This window comes from Callithrix jacchus, chromosome 15 (genome assembly GCF_049354715.1).
Source record: "Callithrix jacchus isolate 240 chromosome 15, calJac240_pri, whole genome shotgun sequence".
NCBI classification, from domain to species: Eukaryota; Metazoa; Chordata; class Mammalia; order Primates; family Cebidae; genus Callithrix; species Callithrix jacchus.
In genome coordinates, this window is record NC_133516.1 from 26598111 (window position 1) to 26615560 (window position 17450).

The 17450-nt window shown below is 39.1% G+C and overlaps 1 long non-coding RNA gene across 6 annotated transcripts in view; it reads right to left on the bottom strand.

Moving 5' to 3' along the window:
- LOC144579427 (uncharacterized) overlaps positions 1-17450 on the bottom strand; it is a 65647-nt gene that overhangs the window by 10412 nt on the left and 37785 nt on the right. For all 6 annotated transcript variants that reach the window (XR_013526903.1, XR_013526901.1, XR_013526902.1 and 3 more), the window contains one exon: positions 101-168. This is a non-coding gene — a long non-coding RNA (uncharacterized LOC144579427). The remainder of the gene's footprint in view (positions 1-100; positions 169-17450) is intronic.

Here is a 17450-nt window from a genome sequence, read left to right on the forward strand (position 1 = left end):
GGCAGACCTACTGCCTGGCGTCCCGTGTCTTTTTTATACTTGGGAGTTTCCCTGTTCTGTGGGCAACAAAGATCAGTCTGGAAATGCAGCTCCGACTCACCTGTTTGCGGATTCAATGAGAGCTCCAATCCTGGGTTGTTCTCACAGCGCCATCTTGAGTCCTCCCCACTGTATAAACAATTAAACCAATATTTTCCAAGTGGCCAGTGCATGATGCTACAAAATTAACCTGGATAAAGGAGCCATTTAAGATGGAACATTTTAATCTAAGAGTATATAATCTTAATGTTTGATTAATTTAAGATTTTTCTGTGACATAATATTTAAAAGTTTATTGATATAATTCTAGATCCCACATTGATTTGTTATAAACATTAAACAAACTATGATGTGTTGAGTTTGGGTATATCAAAGAATAGCTACTATTTTCTGAAAAGATTATTTTAATACTTCTGTCTTTTTCAAATATACTTCTACTTCAAATCAGACATTAAAGAGCTTTACAAAAATGTAAAATAATATTACTCTTCTCATTATATTCTTTTGTTTTCAAAATATAGTCTTTTATTTATTTCTTATAAGATAGGGTCTCATCATGTTGCCCAGGCTGGTCTTAACTCCTGGGCTCAAGCAGTCATCCCACCTTGGCCTCCCAAAGTGCTGGGATTACAGGTATGTGCCACTGCACCCAGTCCCAAAATATAGTCTTTAAAAAATATTATTTTACATATAGAAGGAATGGTTTTATTAATCTTATTTTAAAATAAACCCATAAATATAATTTGAAAATTACTCAGCCTTAAAATATCCATGGATATAGCTGATATTAAAAATGCTTTTTGAAGTCCTTAAGAAATGTTAAATGTAATGTTTCTGACACTGAAAGTTCAAGAACCCCTGCCATGGGGCACAGTATAAATTTCAGATTTTATTTTTTTGCTCTGTCACTGAGGCTAAAGTGAGGTGTGATCTTGGCTCATGGCAACCTTGGCCTTCTGGGTTCAAGTGATTCTCTTGCCTCAGCCTCCAGAGTACCTAGGATTACAGGTGCCTGCCACCATGCCCAGCTAATTTTTGTATTTTTAGTAGAGACGGGGTTTCACCATCTTGGCCAGGCTTATCTCGAACTCCTGACCTTGTGATCCACCTGCCTTGGCCTCTCAAAGTGCTGGGATTAAAGGAGTGAGCCACCATACCCAGCCAATTTCAGATTCTTTTAAAAACCACTGTTTCTTCTCTGATTCCCCAAATGGGTTTCTAATTAGAGACAACCTATAGCTCCTCCTCTCAGAGACACTGTCTCAGAGCCCCAGCTTTCCTTTGCTAGAGCAAGGCTGATAAGAACTTCCCCTGAGATTTGAGCATTCAAAAAATCCCTGAAACCTTTCTTACAAAAGTATATGGTCTTAATGACGTATTTCTTATATGTGACAGGAAATACAGTCATGAAGATATATTGCTTAGATTTATTTAAAAATTGTCCTCAGCAGATAATGAGATCTGCTCTGGTCCACCCGCAAGCATAGGAGTCATTTCATTTTGTAGCAAGTGAGTTTTCAAGCCACCAGCACACGCGCAGGGCTTGTCTTCAAAAGAACATGAATATGAGCATGGCTGTTCCTGCCTGTCTTCGTCTTCATTGTGCCTATGCTGGACAAATTGCTTGGCCTGCCCTTCATCCACTCCACTTTTCTGGGAACCTCTCCGCACCTCTTTTCCCGTGTGCACAATTACTCATGGAAGCAACCACTTTTTAACACGACCCTGCCCTTGGCCACAGTTGATTGGCCAGCGCATGTCTGCGAATTTTGGCTATAGGATCCAGAGTCAAATTAGCTTCATTCCAATTTTAGCTAAAACTACAACACATAAAGCTTTAGAGCCTCTATTGTCCGTGTTTTCCAACACATTGACTGAGAAGTGAGGGAAGCCAGTCTGCACCAAAAGATGGGAATGAAGGTGTGCAGAAAAGCCAGCATAAGAGAAGAAAGAGTAGTGTTCTGCATCCAGCCCTGGTTGCAATTTTTCCTGAGGTCCAGTCATATCTCTACCTTTCCCATGGTTTGGCTAATCTGTGCTTCCTGGTTTCTATGCATTTTCCAATGCCCACTCCACCACTTTCCTAACCCAGTTTTCGTTGTTTACTTGTTTAAGCAAATCTGAGTTTCTCACCAGTATTAAAGAGTTCTCTCTTAGTAGGCGCAGCATAGCACATATCCAATCTATCCATCATCAGGAGTAAAGTAATTTTCTATGTCAAGTGGGTGACAGGTGACTTTTCATTTGATAGTGATAGTGAATCAACTGTCCTGGGCTCAAGTAGAACATGTTAGTGTGTGAGTGTGTGTGTGTGTGTATGTGTGTGTGCATACAGGTGTGCTTAGGCTGATGCTGCCTGACTCCACATGATAAAGCCCTTGGTGGCAGGAAAATGTAACTGTCCTAGAACTTTCAAATGAGTCACATTGCTCCCTACTGCTTATGAAATTCAGACTAATGAGTGGATATATGAAGACTGGTTTTCCAGATAGCTTCTATCATCTCTTTATGCTTTCACACAAAGACTATTTTCAGAGCCTTTACTGAGAAATGCAAAACTATTTAATGGCTATACAACTGGGTAGTTCACAGTTCTTAACCTGAGGTATAAGAATAGAATTCAGTCTGTGAACATGCATGGGGAAAAATGGCCTCTTTATTTTCACTAATCTCTAACTGAAAATTAACATTTCCCTCAATATTTCATGTAGGTAGAAAGCTACAGTTGTGTAAGCAAGACTCATTTATAGAAATTACAAGTATTTCCATATTAATTAAAGTGTTACAGATAATCTTCAAAAGTTATTTGTCCTCATCATACTTTAAATTTATAGTAGCTATGAAATCCTCTTCCAGATTCTGCTATTTCACACATACATTCCTCCATCAAAAATGTCAATATTTTGGTAAATATTTCTACTTAATTGGTATATTTTGTTTTAGGCATTTAAAAACATTATTCTGAGACTGTATGGATATAATTCATCCAGGGGCTCTCCTTTTAAAAAATAATGTCAACTTTTATTTTAGATTCAGGGTACATGTGCAGGTTTGTTATATTAGTATATTGCATGATGCTGAGGTTTGGGGTACTATTACCCAGGTAGTGAGTATAGCACCCAATAGGTAGTTTCTCAGCCCTTTCCCTTCTCCCCACTTTTGAAGTCCTCAGTGTCTATTGCTGCCATCTTTATATCCATGAGTACCCAATGTTTAGCTCCCACTTTTAAGTGAGAACATGCAGTCATATAGTATTGATTTCCTGTTCCTGCTTTAAATTGTTTAGGTTAATGGTCTCCAGCTACATTTATATTGTTGCAAAAGATGTGATTTTATTCTTTTTTATGGCTCCATAGTATTCCATGCTGTGTATGTACTACAGTTTCTACATCCAGTCCACTGTTGATGGGCACCTAAGTTAATTTCATGTTTTTGCTATTGTGAATAGTGCTGCAATGACATACACATACATGTGTCTTTTTGGTAGAACAATTTAGCTTCCTCTTCCTCCATGGGTTCTATCACACACACACACACACACACACACACACAAAACAACAACAACAAAACAAAGCTAAGAACTCCTGGTTTATTTACCTTCTCGGAAGCAGAATTAATACACAAGAAGCAGAAATAGCAGAAATCTGATGCAAAATACTACAAATATGACTTCACTGTTCCATAGGACAAGTTTTAAAAATAATGTTCTTCTAGTTATATATTGCTAGATAATAAGACAATCTGAGGTATAGTGCCTTAAGAACAACAAAAATTATTTCTTTTGCACCTGAGTCCTCAATTTAGGCAGGACTTTGGTGTCAATGGCTTCTCTCTGCTCCTTGTAGTAGCAACTCAGGGAGCTTGACTGTAGCTGAGACCCACTTCCAGATGACTCTCTCTCCTGGCTGGTGGGTTGGTGCTGGTGACTGACTGAGAGCTCAGGGGAGCTGTCAGCTGGGAGCCTCCTCCCTCCCTACCTAGTCCTCTCCACTGATCACTGGGCTCCTAACTGCATGCTATCTGGATTCCAAAGAGTATTTGAGGTACTAAATGCTGCCAGTCTCCTCAGAATTAAGCCTGTAAATTAGGGCAGTTTCCCTCCCACTATATTTTCTTGTTTAAGCAGTCAGGAGGTACAAAGGAGAGCTATTTTTACTATTCTCTGTACTTTTTAGTATAATTGAAAATTTCAATTAAAAATTATAACATCAATCTCATTTTGGTTACATCTCTGTGTGACTGGTAGGGATATAAATACATTCTAAAAGAGCATACAAGTAAGCCAGTCCTCATAAAGTTTTCACCAATATCCACTGAAAATGAGCTCAAAATTCAAAATTACAAAATTCATAAGGAATCAAGATGTCAAGAGTGAGCTAGTTGAAAAAACAAATAGCAGAATTGAATCCCCCAATTACTTTTAGATGATGAAATAATTAGATCGAGAATACAAAGTATGTTCAAATATTTTAAAAATTAAAGATGGAATAGAAATCATGAGAGAGGAATACCATGCTGTAGAAAAAAATTCTCTCATATTTGAGAATAAAACAAATGGAATTTCTAGAAATTAAAGCTGTTACAATTGAAACTAATTTCTCAGCAGACAGAGTAAATCAGAGATTAGACACAGCTAAAGAGATAAATGATAAATTGGAAAACAGATAAGGAAATAGCACAATAGAGAGAGACAGATAGCAAATTTGAAAGAAGAGACACAAAAAGTCGAATATACACCTAATGAGAAAGTCTGATATGTACCCAATTTTAATTACTGAGAAAGAAAAGTTACCAGAGCAGAGAAAACACTCAAAGAGATAAAACAGAATTTTCCAAAGTTGATGAAATAAATAGACTCTAAGATTTAGAAAGTGCAATTAAATGTACATAGCAAACTTTTTAAAAATTGTCAATTCCAAAGATAAAACAAAAAATTTAAAATCAAGCAAAGGGAAAGAACAGATTACCTACAAAGAATTACTATTAGGTTGATCATAAATTCTTCACTAATAGCAATAAGAGCAAAAGATAATGAAATACTATCCTCAACGTGTTGAAAAAGAAATTATTAACATGGTGTTTTAAACTACCTTAACCTATCACAAAACAAGGGTGGAATAAAAACATTTATAAACTAACAAAAACAGAGAAATTTGTTTCCTAGACAACTGAACCTAAGGAACATCTAAAGGATGTCATTTTGTAAGGAAATTGAACAGAAGGAAGAAATGAGCTGCAATGCAAAATGGTGCATAAAGAGCTAGAAAACCCAGGACTTCCAGGTGTGGTTGTATAGGGGTGCTACATCTGGGGGTACCAGTTGATCTGTAGACGGTGTACCTTCTATGTTTATTATGTATTCTCTTAATGTGTGGTATATGTATAGTATTGAATGAATGTTACTTTCCACAGATGGAAAGAAAGTGTTTTGAGAGAGAAATGCCTTTTCCTAATTTGCACAAAAATGCTATATGGATTAGCAGTAGCTCAGCACAAACATGTGGGTAAAGCTAAACAAATATTGACTGTATACTACAACAGCAATAGAGGCAATAATTTATAGTATAAAAGAGAGACAAGGAGGAAAATACTGGATAAAAATAACTTTTAAGAAGGGACAGGTTGTTAGATTAAAAACATTCAAAGGTCCTTCTGTTGTTCTGGAGTAGAGAGATTTGTAAAGGTTTCCTTTTTAAAAAATAGCAAACGTTTTTATATGAAACATTCTAGAATAGGGCAGAAGCTCTAGTGTGCAGATTGCACATGCACTGTTAGGGCAGACACCTGCACCTGCTTACTTACCACTTAAAGGACACAGAATGAAGCGCAGAGGGCTGCATCCAACTACTGAGAAGGCAGAGAGACAGAGATGAGTTCTCCACCTGGAGCTGCACCTGCCAGGGCTCCCCACCTTCCCCAAGGCCTTCCTGTCACTGCTTTGAATCAGCCCCACTGAGTTTCTTTAGCTCCTGGAACAGACTCTCCCCCAGTGGCTCTAGGAGCAGCTGTCCAGGGGCTCTGGAAACCCCAGGACCCACCTAGGTGCCCAGGGGGCCAATGGGTCAGTAACTGCAGCCCATCCCTAGTGAACTGCAGCATGCCATTTAGGAGTCTGCCTGTGAACCAGAGCTCCTCACAAAAAATAGAATGTTCTTAAAAACCAGACTGTTTAGCACCAAAGTTACAGAAGTTTGCATACATATGTAATTTATTTGACATTTAAAACATGGAAAACACTGCTCTATATTGCTTATGAATATATCTACATGTAGAAAAATATAAGGACATGCATGGAATTGATTAACAAACTTTAGGATAGTGATTATTGCTAGAAATATGGGAGGAAAGGTGATTGAGAAGAGGCAAACACAGACCTTCAATTGTATTTGCAACATTTTATCACTTATACTGAGTAATGAGTATATGTATAGCCATTCGATTATTCTCTATGCTTTTTTGTCAACTTGAAATATTTCATAAATTAAGGTGGATATGAGTCTTCAGACTGGCAAAGATCATCACATACCAAGCCATGTAGATAATACATAATTGTATTATCTACACACACACATCATGATGGAATAGAAGAAGATCAAAGTTAGAAAAACCTTATAAGAGGGAAGTTAAGAAAGAGAGAAACAAAACCAAATAATATTAGGCTTAAAAGGGGTAAAACTTTAGGTGTAAAATTTTAAAAGCACTTTGAGAATGAATAAATGTATTTATTCCAATAATTTTGTACATTATCAGCAATTAAAAAGTATAAATAGACTCAAACAGGAATTAAAATATTTAATTGGCAGAGCATCATGGCATGTACCTGTATTCCCAGCCACTAAGGAGGCTGAGGTTGGAGGCTTCTTTGAGCCTGGGAGGTCAAGGCTGCCGTGAGCTGTGAGCATGCCATTGCACTCCAATCCAGGTGACAGAGTGAGACCCTGTCTCACACACAAAAACCAAAAATCAAAAAACAAACTATGGATTCAAAAGTCTAATGGTTTCATTCAGGTTACTGTGGTTTTCAAGAAAGTCCATTTCTTCCAAGTTCTTAAATTTATTAGCATAAATTTATTTATACTATTTGTATTACAAATACTATGACATTACATTGTAATACACATTGTAATAATATACTATGAATATTACATTGTAATGTATATAGTATATTATTCAATAATATTCATACTATATTATTACATTGTATATTACAATGTAATAGTCATAGTATTTGTAATATTCTCTGCTTGTATTTGTCTGTTTGCAGACTGCTATAAAAACTACCTGAGACTTGATAATTTATATAACAAAAATGCGGTTTAATTGACTCAATTTCAAATGGCTTGAGAAGTCTCAGGAAACTTACAATCATGGCGGAAGGTGAAAGGGAAGCAAATCATGTCTTACATGGTGGTAGGAGAGGGTGGGGAAATGCCACAGACTTTTAAACCATCAGATCTCGTAAGAACTCACTCACATCATGAGAACCCCTGCATGGGGGAAATCTCTCTATGACCCAATCATCTCCACCACGTCCCTCCCTCAACATGTGGGAATTACAATTTGAGTTGAGATTTGGGTGGGCACACAGAGCCAAACCATATCACTTATTTTTCTTTTCATTTCTGCAGGATCTATAGTGATAGCTCCTTTTTTTCCCCCGAAGTTAGTATTCTGACTCTTCTTCTTTTCTTTTTTTATTGCATTTTAGGTTTTGGGGTACATGTGCAGATCATGCAAGATAGTTGCATAGGTACACATATAGCAGTGTGTTTTGCTGCTGTCTTCCCCTTCATCCACATTTGGCATTTCTCCCAGGCTATCCCTCCCCGCTTCCTCCCTGACCTGCTGTCCCTCCCCTATTCCCCCCAGTAGACCCCAGTGTGTAGTACTCCCTTCCCTGTGTCCATGTGTTCTCTTTTTTCATTACCCGCCTATGAGTGAGAATATGCGGTATTTCATTTTCTGTTCTTGTGTCAGTTTGCTGAGAATGATGTTCTCCAAATTCATCCATGTCCCTACAAAGGACACAAACTCATCCTTTTTGATTGCTGCATAATATTCCATGGTGTATATGTGCCACATTTTCCCAATCCAGTCTATCGTGGATGAACATTTGGTTCCAGGTCTTTGCTATTGTAAACAGTGCTACAATGAACATTTGTGTGCATGTGTCCTTATAGTAGAACGATTTATAATTTTTTGGATATATATCCAGTAATGGGATTGCTGGGTCAAATGGAATTTCTATTTCTAAGGCCTTGAGGAATTGCCACACTGTCTTCCACAATGGTTGAACTAATTTACACTCCCACCAACAGTGTAAAACTGTTCCTGTTCCTCCACATCCTCTCCAGCATCTGTTGTCTCCAGATTTTTTAATGATCGCCATTCTAACTGGCGTGAGATGGTATCTCAATGTGGTTTTGATTTGCATCTCTCTAATGACCAGTGGTGATGAGCATTTTTTCATATGTTTGTTGGCCTCATGTATGTCTTCTTTTGTAAAGTGTCTGTTCATATCCTTTGCCTATTTTTGAATGGGCTTGTTTGTTTTTTTCCTGTAAATTTGTTTTAGTTCTTTGTAAATTCTGGATATCAGCCCTTTGTCAGATGGGTAAACTGCAAAAATTTTTTCCCATTCTGTTGGTTGCCGATTCACTCTAGTGACTGTTTCTTTTGCCGTGCAGAAGCTGTGGAGTTTGATTAGGTCCAATTTGTCTATTTTGGCTTTTGTTGCCAACACTTTTGGTGTTTTGGTCATGAAGTCCTTGCCTACTCCTATGTCCTGAATGGTTTTACCTAGATTTTCCTCTAGGGTTTTTATGGTGCCAGGTCTTATATTTAAGTCTTTACTCCATCTGGAGTTAATTTTAGTGTAAGGTGTCAGGAAGGGGTCCAGTTTCTGCTTTCTGCATATGGTTAGCCAGTTATCCCAACACCATTTATTAAACAGGAAGTTCTTTCCCCATTGCTTGTTTTTGTCAGGTTAATCAAATATTGTATGGTTGTAGATATGCTGTGTTGCCTCTGATGCCTCTGTTCTGTTCCATTGGTCTATATCTCTGTTTTGGTACCAGTACCATGCTGTTTTGATTACTGTAGCCTTGTAATATAGTTTGAAATCCGGTAGTGTGATGCCTCCCACTGTGTTCTTTCTGCTTAGAATTGACTTGGCTATGTGGGCTCTCTTTTGGTTCCATATGAAGTTCATGGTGGTTTTTTCTAGTTCTATGAAGAAAGTCAGTGGTAGCTTGATGGGGATAGCATTGAATCTGTAAATTACTTTGGACAGTATAGCCATTTTCACGATGTTGATTCTTCCTAACCATGAACATGGAATGTTTCTCCATCTGTTTGTGTCCTCTCTTATTTCGTTGAGCAGTGGTTTGTAGTTCTCCTTGAAGAGATCTCTTACGTTCCTTGTAAGTTGTATTCCTAGGTATTTTATTCTTTTTGTAGCAATTGTGAATGGCAGTTCGTTCTTGATTTGGCTCTGTTTCAGTCTGTTATTGGTGTATAGGAATGCTTGTGATTTTTGCACACTGATTTTGTATCCTGAGACTTTGCTGAAGTTGCTTATCAGTTTCAGGAGTTTTTGGGCTGAGGTGATGGGGTCTTGTAGATATACTATCATGTCGTCTGCAAATAGAGACAATTTGGCTTCCTCCTTTCCTATTTGAATACCCTTTATTTCTTTTCCTTGCCTGATTACTCTGGCTAGAACTTCCAGTACTATATTGAATAGGAGTGGTGAAAGAGGGCATCCTTGTCTAGTGCCAGATTTCAAAGGGAATGCTTCCAGTTTTTGCCCATTCAGTATGATATTGGCTGTTGGTTTGTCATAAATAGCTTTTATTACTTTGAGATATGTTCCATCAATACCGAGTTTATTGAGGGTTTTTAGCATAAAGGGCTGTTGAATTTTGTCAAAGGCCTTCTCTGTGTCAATTGAGATAATCATGTGGTTTTTTGCTTTTGGTTCTGTTTATGTGGTGAATTACATTTATAGACTTCTGTATGTTGAACCAGCCTTGCATACCCGGGATGAATCCTACTTGATCATGATGGATAAGTTTTTTGATGTGCTGTTGCAATAAGCTTGCCAGTATTTTATTGAAGATTTTTACATCTATGTTCATCATGGATATTGTCCTGAAGTTTTCTTTTCTTGTTGGGTCTCTGCCGGGTTTTGGTATCAGGATGATGTTGGTCTCATAAAATGATTTGGGAAGGATTCCCTCTTTTTGGATTATTTGGAATAGTTTCAGAAGAAATGGTACCAGCTCCTCTTTGTGTGTCTGGCAGAATTCGGCTGTGAACCCATCTGGACCTAGGCTCTTTTTGGGTGGTAGGCTCTTAATTGCTGCCTTGACTTCAGACCTCGTTATTGGTCTATTCATAGTTTCAGCTTCCTCCTGGTTTAGGCTTGGGAGGACACAAGTGTCCAGGAATTTATCCATTTCTTCCAGGTTTACTAGTTTATGTGCATAGAGTTGTTTGTAATATTCTCTGATGATGGTTTGAATTTCTGTGGAATCTGTGGTGATTACCCCTTTATCATTTTTTATTGCATCTATTTGGTTGTTCTCTCTTTTCTTTTTTATCAGTCTGGCTAGTGGTCTGTCTATTTTGTTGATCTTTTCAAAAAACCAGCTCTTGGATTTATTGATTTTTTGAAGGGTTTTTCGTGTCTCAATCTCCTTCAGTTCTGTTCTGATCTTAGTTATTTCTTGCCTTCTGCTAGGTTTTGAGTTTTTTTGATCTTGCTCCTCTAGCTCTTTCAATTTTGATGATAGGGTGTCAATTTTGGATCTCTCCACTCTTCTCATATGGGCACTTATTGCTATATATTTTCCTCTGGAGACTGCTTTAAATGTGTCCCAGAGATTCTGGTATGTTGTGTCTTTGTTCTCATTGGTTTCAAAGAACTTCTTTATTTCTGCCTTCATTTCATTCTTTATCCATTCAACATTCAAGAGCCAGTTGTTCAGTTTCCATGAAGCTGTGCAGTTCTGAGTTAGTTTCTGGATTCTTAGTTCTAACTTGATTGCACTATGGTCTGAGAGACTGTTTGTTATTATGTCAGTTCCTTTGCATTTGCTGAGGAGTGCTTTACTTCCAATTATGTGGTCAATTTTAGAGTAGGTGTGATGTGGTGCTGAGAAGAATGTATATTCTGTGGATTTGGGGTGGAGAGTTCTGTAAATGTCTGTCAGGTTTGTTTGTTCCAGGTCTGAGTTCAAGCCCTGGATTTCCTTGTTAATTTTCTGTCTGGTTGATCTGTCTAATCTTGACAGTGGAGTGTTAAAGTCTCCCATTATTATTGTGTGGGAGTCTAAGTCTCTTTGTAAGTCGTTAAGAACTTGCCTTATGTATCTGGGTGCTCCTGTATTGGGTCCATATATATTTAGGATCGTTAGCTCTTCTTGTTGTATCGATCCTTTTACCATTATGTAATGACCTTCTTTGTCTCTTTTGATCTTTGTTGCTTTAAAGTCTATTTTATCAGAGACGAGAATTGCAACTCCTGCTTTTTTTTTTTGCTCTCCATTTGCTTGGTAAATCTTCCTCCATACCTTTATTTTGAGCCTTTGTGTATCCTTGCATGTGTGATGGGTTTCCTCGATACAGCACACTGATGGGTTTTGGCTTTTTATCCAATTTGCCAGTCTGTGTCTTTTGATTGGTGCATTTAGCCCATTTACATTTAGGGTTAATATTGTTATGTGTGAATTTGATACTGCCATTTTGATGCTAGCTGGCTGTTTTGCCCGTTAGTTGGTGCAGATTATTCTCTTTTCTTTTTGATGCTCTTTAGCATTTAATATATTTTTGGAATGGCTGGTTATGGTTGTTCCTTTCTATGTGTAGTGCCTCTTTCAGGAGCTCTTATAAAGCAGGCCTGGTGGTGACAAAATCTCTGAGTACTTGCTTGTTTGCAAAGGATTTTATTTTTCCTTCATTTATGAAGCTCAGTTTGGCTGGATATGAAATTCTGGGTTGAAAGTTCTTTTCTTTAAGGATGTTGAATATTGGCCCCCACTCTCTCCTGGCTTGTAGAGTTTCTGCTGAGAGATCTGCTGTGAGTCTGATGGGTTTCCCTTTGTGGGTGACCTGACCGTTTTCTCTGGCTGCCCTTAGTATTTTCTCCTTCATTTCAACCCTGTTGAATCTGATGATTATGTGCCTTGGGGTTGCTCTTCCTGCGGAATATCTTTGTGGTGTTCTCTGTATTTCCTGGACTTGAGTATTGGCCTGCCTTGCTAGGTTGGGGAAATTTTCCTGGATAATATCCTGAAAAGTATTTTCCAGCTTGGATTCATTCTCTTCATCACATTCTGGTACACCTATCAAACATAGGTTAGGTTTCTTCACATAATCCCACTTTTCTTGGAGACTATGTTCATTCCTTTTGCGCTTTTTTCTCTAATCTTGGTTTCTTGTTTTATTTCATTGAGTTGATCTTTAACTTCTCATATTCTTTCTTCTGCTTGGTCACTTCGGCTGTTGAAACTTGTGCATGCTTCACGAAGTTCTCGTGTTGTGTTTTTCAGCTCCTTCAATTTGTTTATATTCCTCTCTAATTTGTCCATTTTTGTTATCATTTCCTCGAATCTTTTTTCAAATCTTTTTTCAAGGTTCTTAGTTTCTTTGCATTGATTTAGAACATGTTCTTTTAGCTCACGGAAGTTTCTCATTACCCACCTTCTGAAGTCTGATTCCATCATTTCATCACCCTCATTCTCCATCCAGCTTTGCTCCCTTGCTGGCGAGGAGTTTTGGTCCTTTGTAGGAGGCGAGGTGTTTTGGTTTCGGGTGTTTTCCTCCTTTTTGTGCTGGTTTCTTCCCATCTTTGTGGGTTTATCCTCCTGTGGTCTGAGTAGTTGCTGACTTTTTGGTTGGTTCTCTGAGTGGACGCCCAGATTGTTGATGGTGAAGTATTTCTGTTTCTTAGTTTTCCTTCTAACAGTCTAGCCCCTCTGCTGTATGACTGCTGAGGTCCACTCCAGGCCCTGCTTGTCTGGGGTACACCTGTAGCAGCTGCAGAACAGTGAGGGGTGCTACCAGTTTCTTCTTCTGCTATCTTTGTCCCAGAATGATGCCCGCCAAATGTCAGTCTGATCAGTCCTTTTTGAGGTGACTCTTTGAATATTCCGGGGTCAGGGAGCTGCTTGAGGAGACGGTCTGTACTTTATAGGAGCTCGAGTGCTGAGCTGTGAGCTTTGTTGTTCATTGAGGACTGTTCGGCAGATACTTTTAAGTCTGCTGCAGCAGAACTCATAAAACCCTTTTTTTTTCCTCAGATGCTCTGTCTCGGGGCGTTAGGGCTTTCTTTATGAGTATCCGTTGCACTTTCCTGCCCAGCTAGGGGGCAGTCTAGTCACTATTTGCCTGCCGAGGCTCCACCCTGTTGGTATTGGCTCTGCCCTACTGTGGCAGGCTCTGCTCTGTTGCCTTGGGCTCCGCCCTGTTGCTGAGGGCTCCGCCCTGCTATCGTGTGCTCTGCTCTGTTGCCTATATATTGGCGGAGTATCTGTTATGGCAGGTTGCCTCGGCAACGGCAGGCTGCAACAGCAATGGGAGTATACTTCCGTAGGGGCAGATTGCCTCGGCAATGGGGGACGCCCCTCCCCCACCGAGCTGTGCTGTCCTGGGCTCAGTTGTGTTTGCAGTGAAACTCTCAACCCCAGGCGTATGGAATTGCCACCTTGCTTGTCCCTGTGGGGGTGGGACCTGCCGAGCCTCGTCACCTCGCTCGCCACCTCAGAGTCCCTCTTTTTCCCTTTCCAGAGTTGAAAGGTTGACTCTCTCCCAGATATTTCAGTCGCCCACTGATTAGGGACCAGGATCTGTGCGATTTCCCATGCAGCAACCCACTGCGCCGGCTCAAGTGTTGCCTCCTGGTAATCTCCTGGTCTGGGTCACTGTCCAAGTCCCGTTCAATCAGATGGATATGCTAATCTGCCCTCCCAAATCTCAGATTGCTGGTTTAACAGGGCATCCAGACCAGTGCACCTTGTGCGGAGTGCCGCTGAGCTGCTGCGCCGGCTGCAATGGCAGTGCCGGCCAAAACAGCTGTGGTGGCGCTCGGTGTCTCTCCTCCACCTGGGAATCCCCCCATTCTGTGGGCAACAAAGATCCATCTGAAAATGCAGCTTGAACACACCCTCTGAGCCTTCACTGAGAGCTGCAACCCCGAGCTGCTCCTACCCTGCCATCTTGAAGAGTCTGACTCTTCTTTTTATTTTGCCAATCTTGCAAGATATTTTTTTAAAGATCCACCTATTAGTTTTATTGATTTTTCTCTGTTGTTTTATCCCTTATATACAGCGCATAGGTATCTTGGGTTTCTTTTTTAAATCTCATTGGAGGTCTTTTATCTTTGATAAGTAAATATATCTTATAACATCTTCTTTATATGGCAGAGGAGTTTGGACATATCACTGTGTGTCATGCTCACCGTTTGTATTATTCACTAAATGGTCCATAGTCTCTTCATTTTGTTAATGTGCCTATATTTTTTTTTTCTTCTAATAATTTGGGAAGTTTGGATTTAATCTGTTTTAAAAAATTTTTTTCTAATGGTGCTATGAAAACTATCTTGTAGTTTTATATGACGAATTTTTTTAATTGCATTTTAGGTTTTGGGGTACATGTGAAGAAGATGCAAGATTGTTGCATAGGTACACACATGGTACCATGATTTACTGCCTTCCTCCCCTTCACCTATATCTGGCATTTCTCCCTGTGCTATCTCTCCCCAACTCCCCACTTCCTGCTGTCCCTCCCCTATTTCCCTGCAACAGACCCCAGTGTGTGATGCTCCCCTCCCTGTGTCCATGTGTTCTCATTGTTCAACACCTGCCTATGAGTGAGAACATGCGGTGTTTGATTTTCTGTTCTTGTGTCAGTTTGCTGAGAATGATAGTTTCCAGGTTCATCCATGTCCCTACAAAGGCCATGAACTCATCGTTTTTGATGGCTGCATAATATTCCATGGTATATGTGTCACATTTTCCTTGTCCAGTCTATCATCGATGGGCATTTGGGTTGGTTCCAGGTCTTTGCTATTATAAACAGTGCTGCAATGAACATACTTGTGCATGTGTCTTTATAGTAGAACAATTTATAATCCTTTGGATATATACCCAGTAATGGGATTGCTGGGTCAAATGGAATGTCTGTTTCTAGGTCCTTGAGGATTGCTGGGTCAAATGGAATGTCTATTTCTAGGTCCACACTGTCTTCCACAATGGTTGAACTAATTTACACTCCCACCAACAGTGTAAAAGTGTTCCTATTTCTCCACATCCTCTCCAGCATCTGTTGTCTCCAGATTTTTTAATGATTGCCATTCTAACTGGCATGAGATGGTATCTCAGTGTAGTTTTGATTTGCATTTCTCTAATGACCAGTGATGATGAGCATTTTTTCATGTTTGTTGGCCTCATGTATGTCTTCTTTTGTAAAGTGACTGTTCATATCCTTTGCCCACTTTTGAATGGGCTTGTTTGTTTTTTTCTTGTAAATCTGTTTTAGTTCTTTGTAAAATCTGGATATCAGCCCTTTGTCAGATGGGTAAACTGCAATTTTTTTTTGCCATGCAGAAGCTGTGGAGTTTGATTAGGTCCTATTTGTCTATTTTGGCTTTTGTTGCCAATGCTTTTGGTGTTTTGGTCATGAAGTCCTTGCCTATGCCTATGTCCTGAATGGTTTTGCCTAGATTTTCTTCTAGAGTTTTTATGGTGTTAGGTCTTATGTTTAAGTCTTTAATCCATCTGGAGTTGATTTTAGTGTAAGGTGTCAGGAAGGGGTCCAGTTTCTGCTTTCTGCACAATGGCTAGCCAGTTTTCCCAACACCATTTATTAAACAGGAAATCCTTTCACCATTGCTTGTTTTTATCAGGTTTGTCAAAGATCAGATGGTTGTAGATATGTTGTGTTGTCTCCGATGCCTCTGTTCTGTTCCATTGGTCTATATCTCTGTTTTGATACTGGTACCATGCTGTTTTGATTACTGTAGCTTTGTAGTATAGTTTGAAGTCCAGTAGTGTAATGCCTCCTGATTTGTTCTTTTTGCTTAGAATTGACTAGGCTATGTGGGCTCTCTTTTGGTTCCATATGAAGTTTAAGGTGTTTTTTTCCAGTTCTGTGAAGAAGGTCACTGGTAGCTTGATGGGGATAGCATTGAATCTGTAAATTACTTTGGGAAGTATGGCAATTTTCACGATATTGATTCTTCCTAACCATGAACATGGAATGTTTCTCCATCTGTTTGTGTCCTCTCTGATTTCATTGAGCAGTGGGTTGTAGTTCTCCTTGAAGAAGTCCTTTACTTTCCTTGTTAGTTGTATTCCTAGGTATTTTATTCTCTTTGTAGCAATTGTGAATGGCAATTCGTTCTTGATTTGGCTCTCTTTAATTCTGTTATTGGTGTATAGGAATGCTTGTGATTTTTGCACACTGATTTTGTATCCTGAGACTTTGCTTAAGTTGCTTATCAGTTTCAGGAGATTTTTGGGCTGAGACGTTGGGGTCTTCTAGGTATACTATCATGTCATCTGCAAATAGAGACAATTTGACTTTCTCCTTTTCTATTTGAATACTCTTTATTTCTTTTTCTTGCCTGATTGCTCTGGCTAGAACCTCCAGTACTATATTGAATAGGAGTGGTGAAAGAGGGCATCCTTGTCTAGTGCCAGATTTCAAAGGGAATGCTTCCAGTTTTTGCCCATGCAGTATGATATTGGCTATTGGTTTGTCATAAGTAGCTTTTATTATTTTGAGATATGTTCCATCGATACCTAGTTTAATTGAAGGTTTTTTTCTTGCCCATCCAGTATGATATTGGCTATTGGTTTGTCTTAAACAGCTTTTATTATTTTGAGATACGTTCCATCAATACCGAGTTTATTGAGGGTTTTTAGCATAAAGGGCTGTTGAATTTTGTCAAAGGCCTTCTCTGCGTCATTTGAGATAATCATGTGGTTTTTGTCTTGGGTTCTGTTTATGTGGTGAATTATGTTTATATACTTGCATATGTTGAACCAGCCTTGCATCCCCAGGATGAATCCTACTTGATCATGATGGATAAGCTTTTTGATATGCTGTCGCAATCTGCTTCCCAGTATTTTATTGAAGATTTTGCATCTATGCTCATTATGGATATTGGTCTGAAGTTTTCTTTTCTTGCTGAGTCTCTGCCGGGTTTTGGTATCAGGATGATGTTGGTCTCATAAAATGATTTGGGAAGGATTCCCTCTTTTTGGATTATTTGGAATAGTTTCAGAAGGAATGGTACCAGCTCCTCTTTGTATGTCTGGTAGAATTCGGCTGTGAACCCTTCTGGACATGGGCTTTTTTTGTGTGGTAGGCTGTTAATTGCTGCCTCAACTTCAGACCTTGTTATT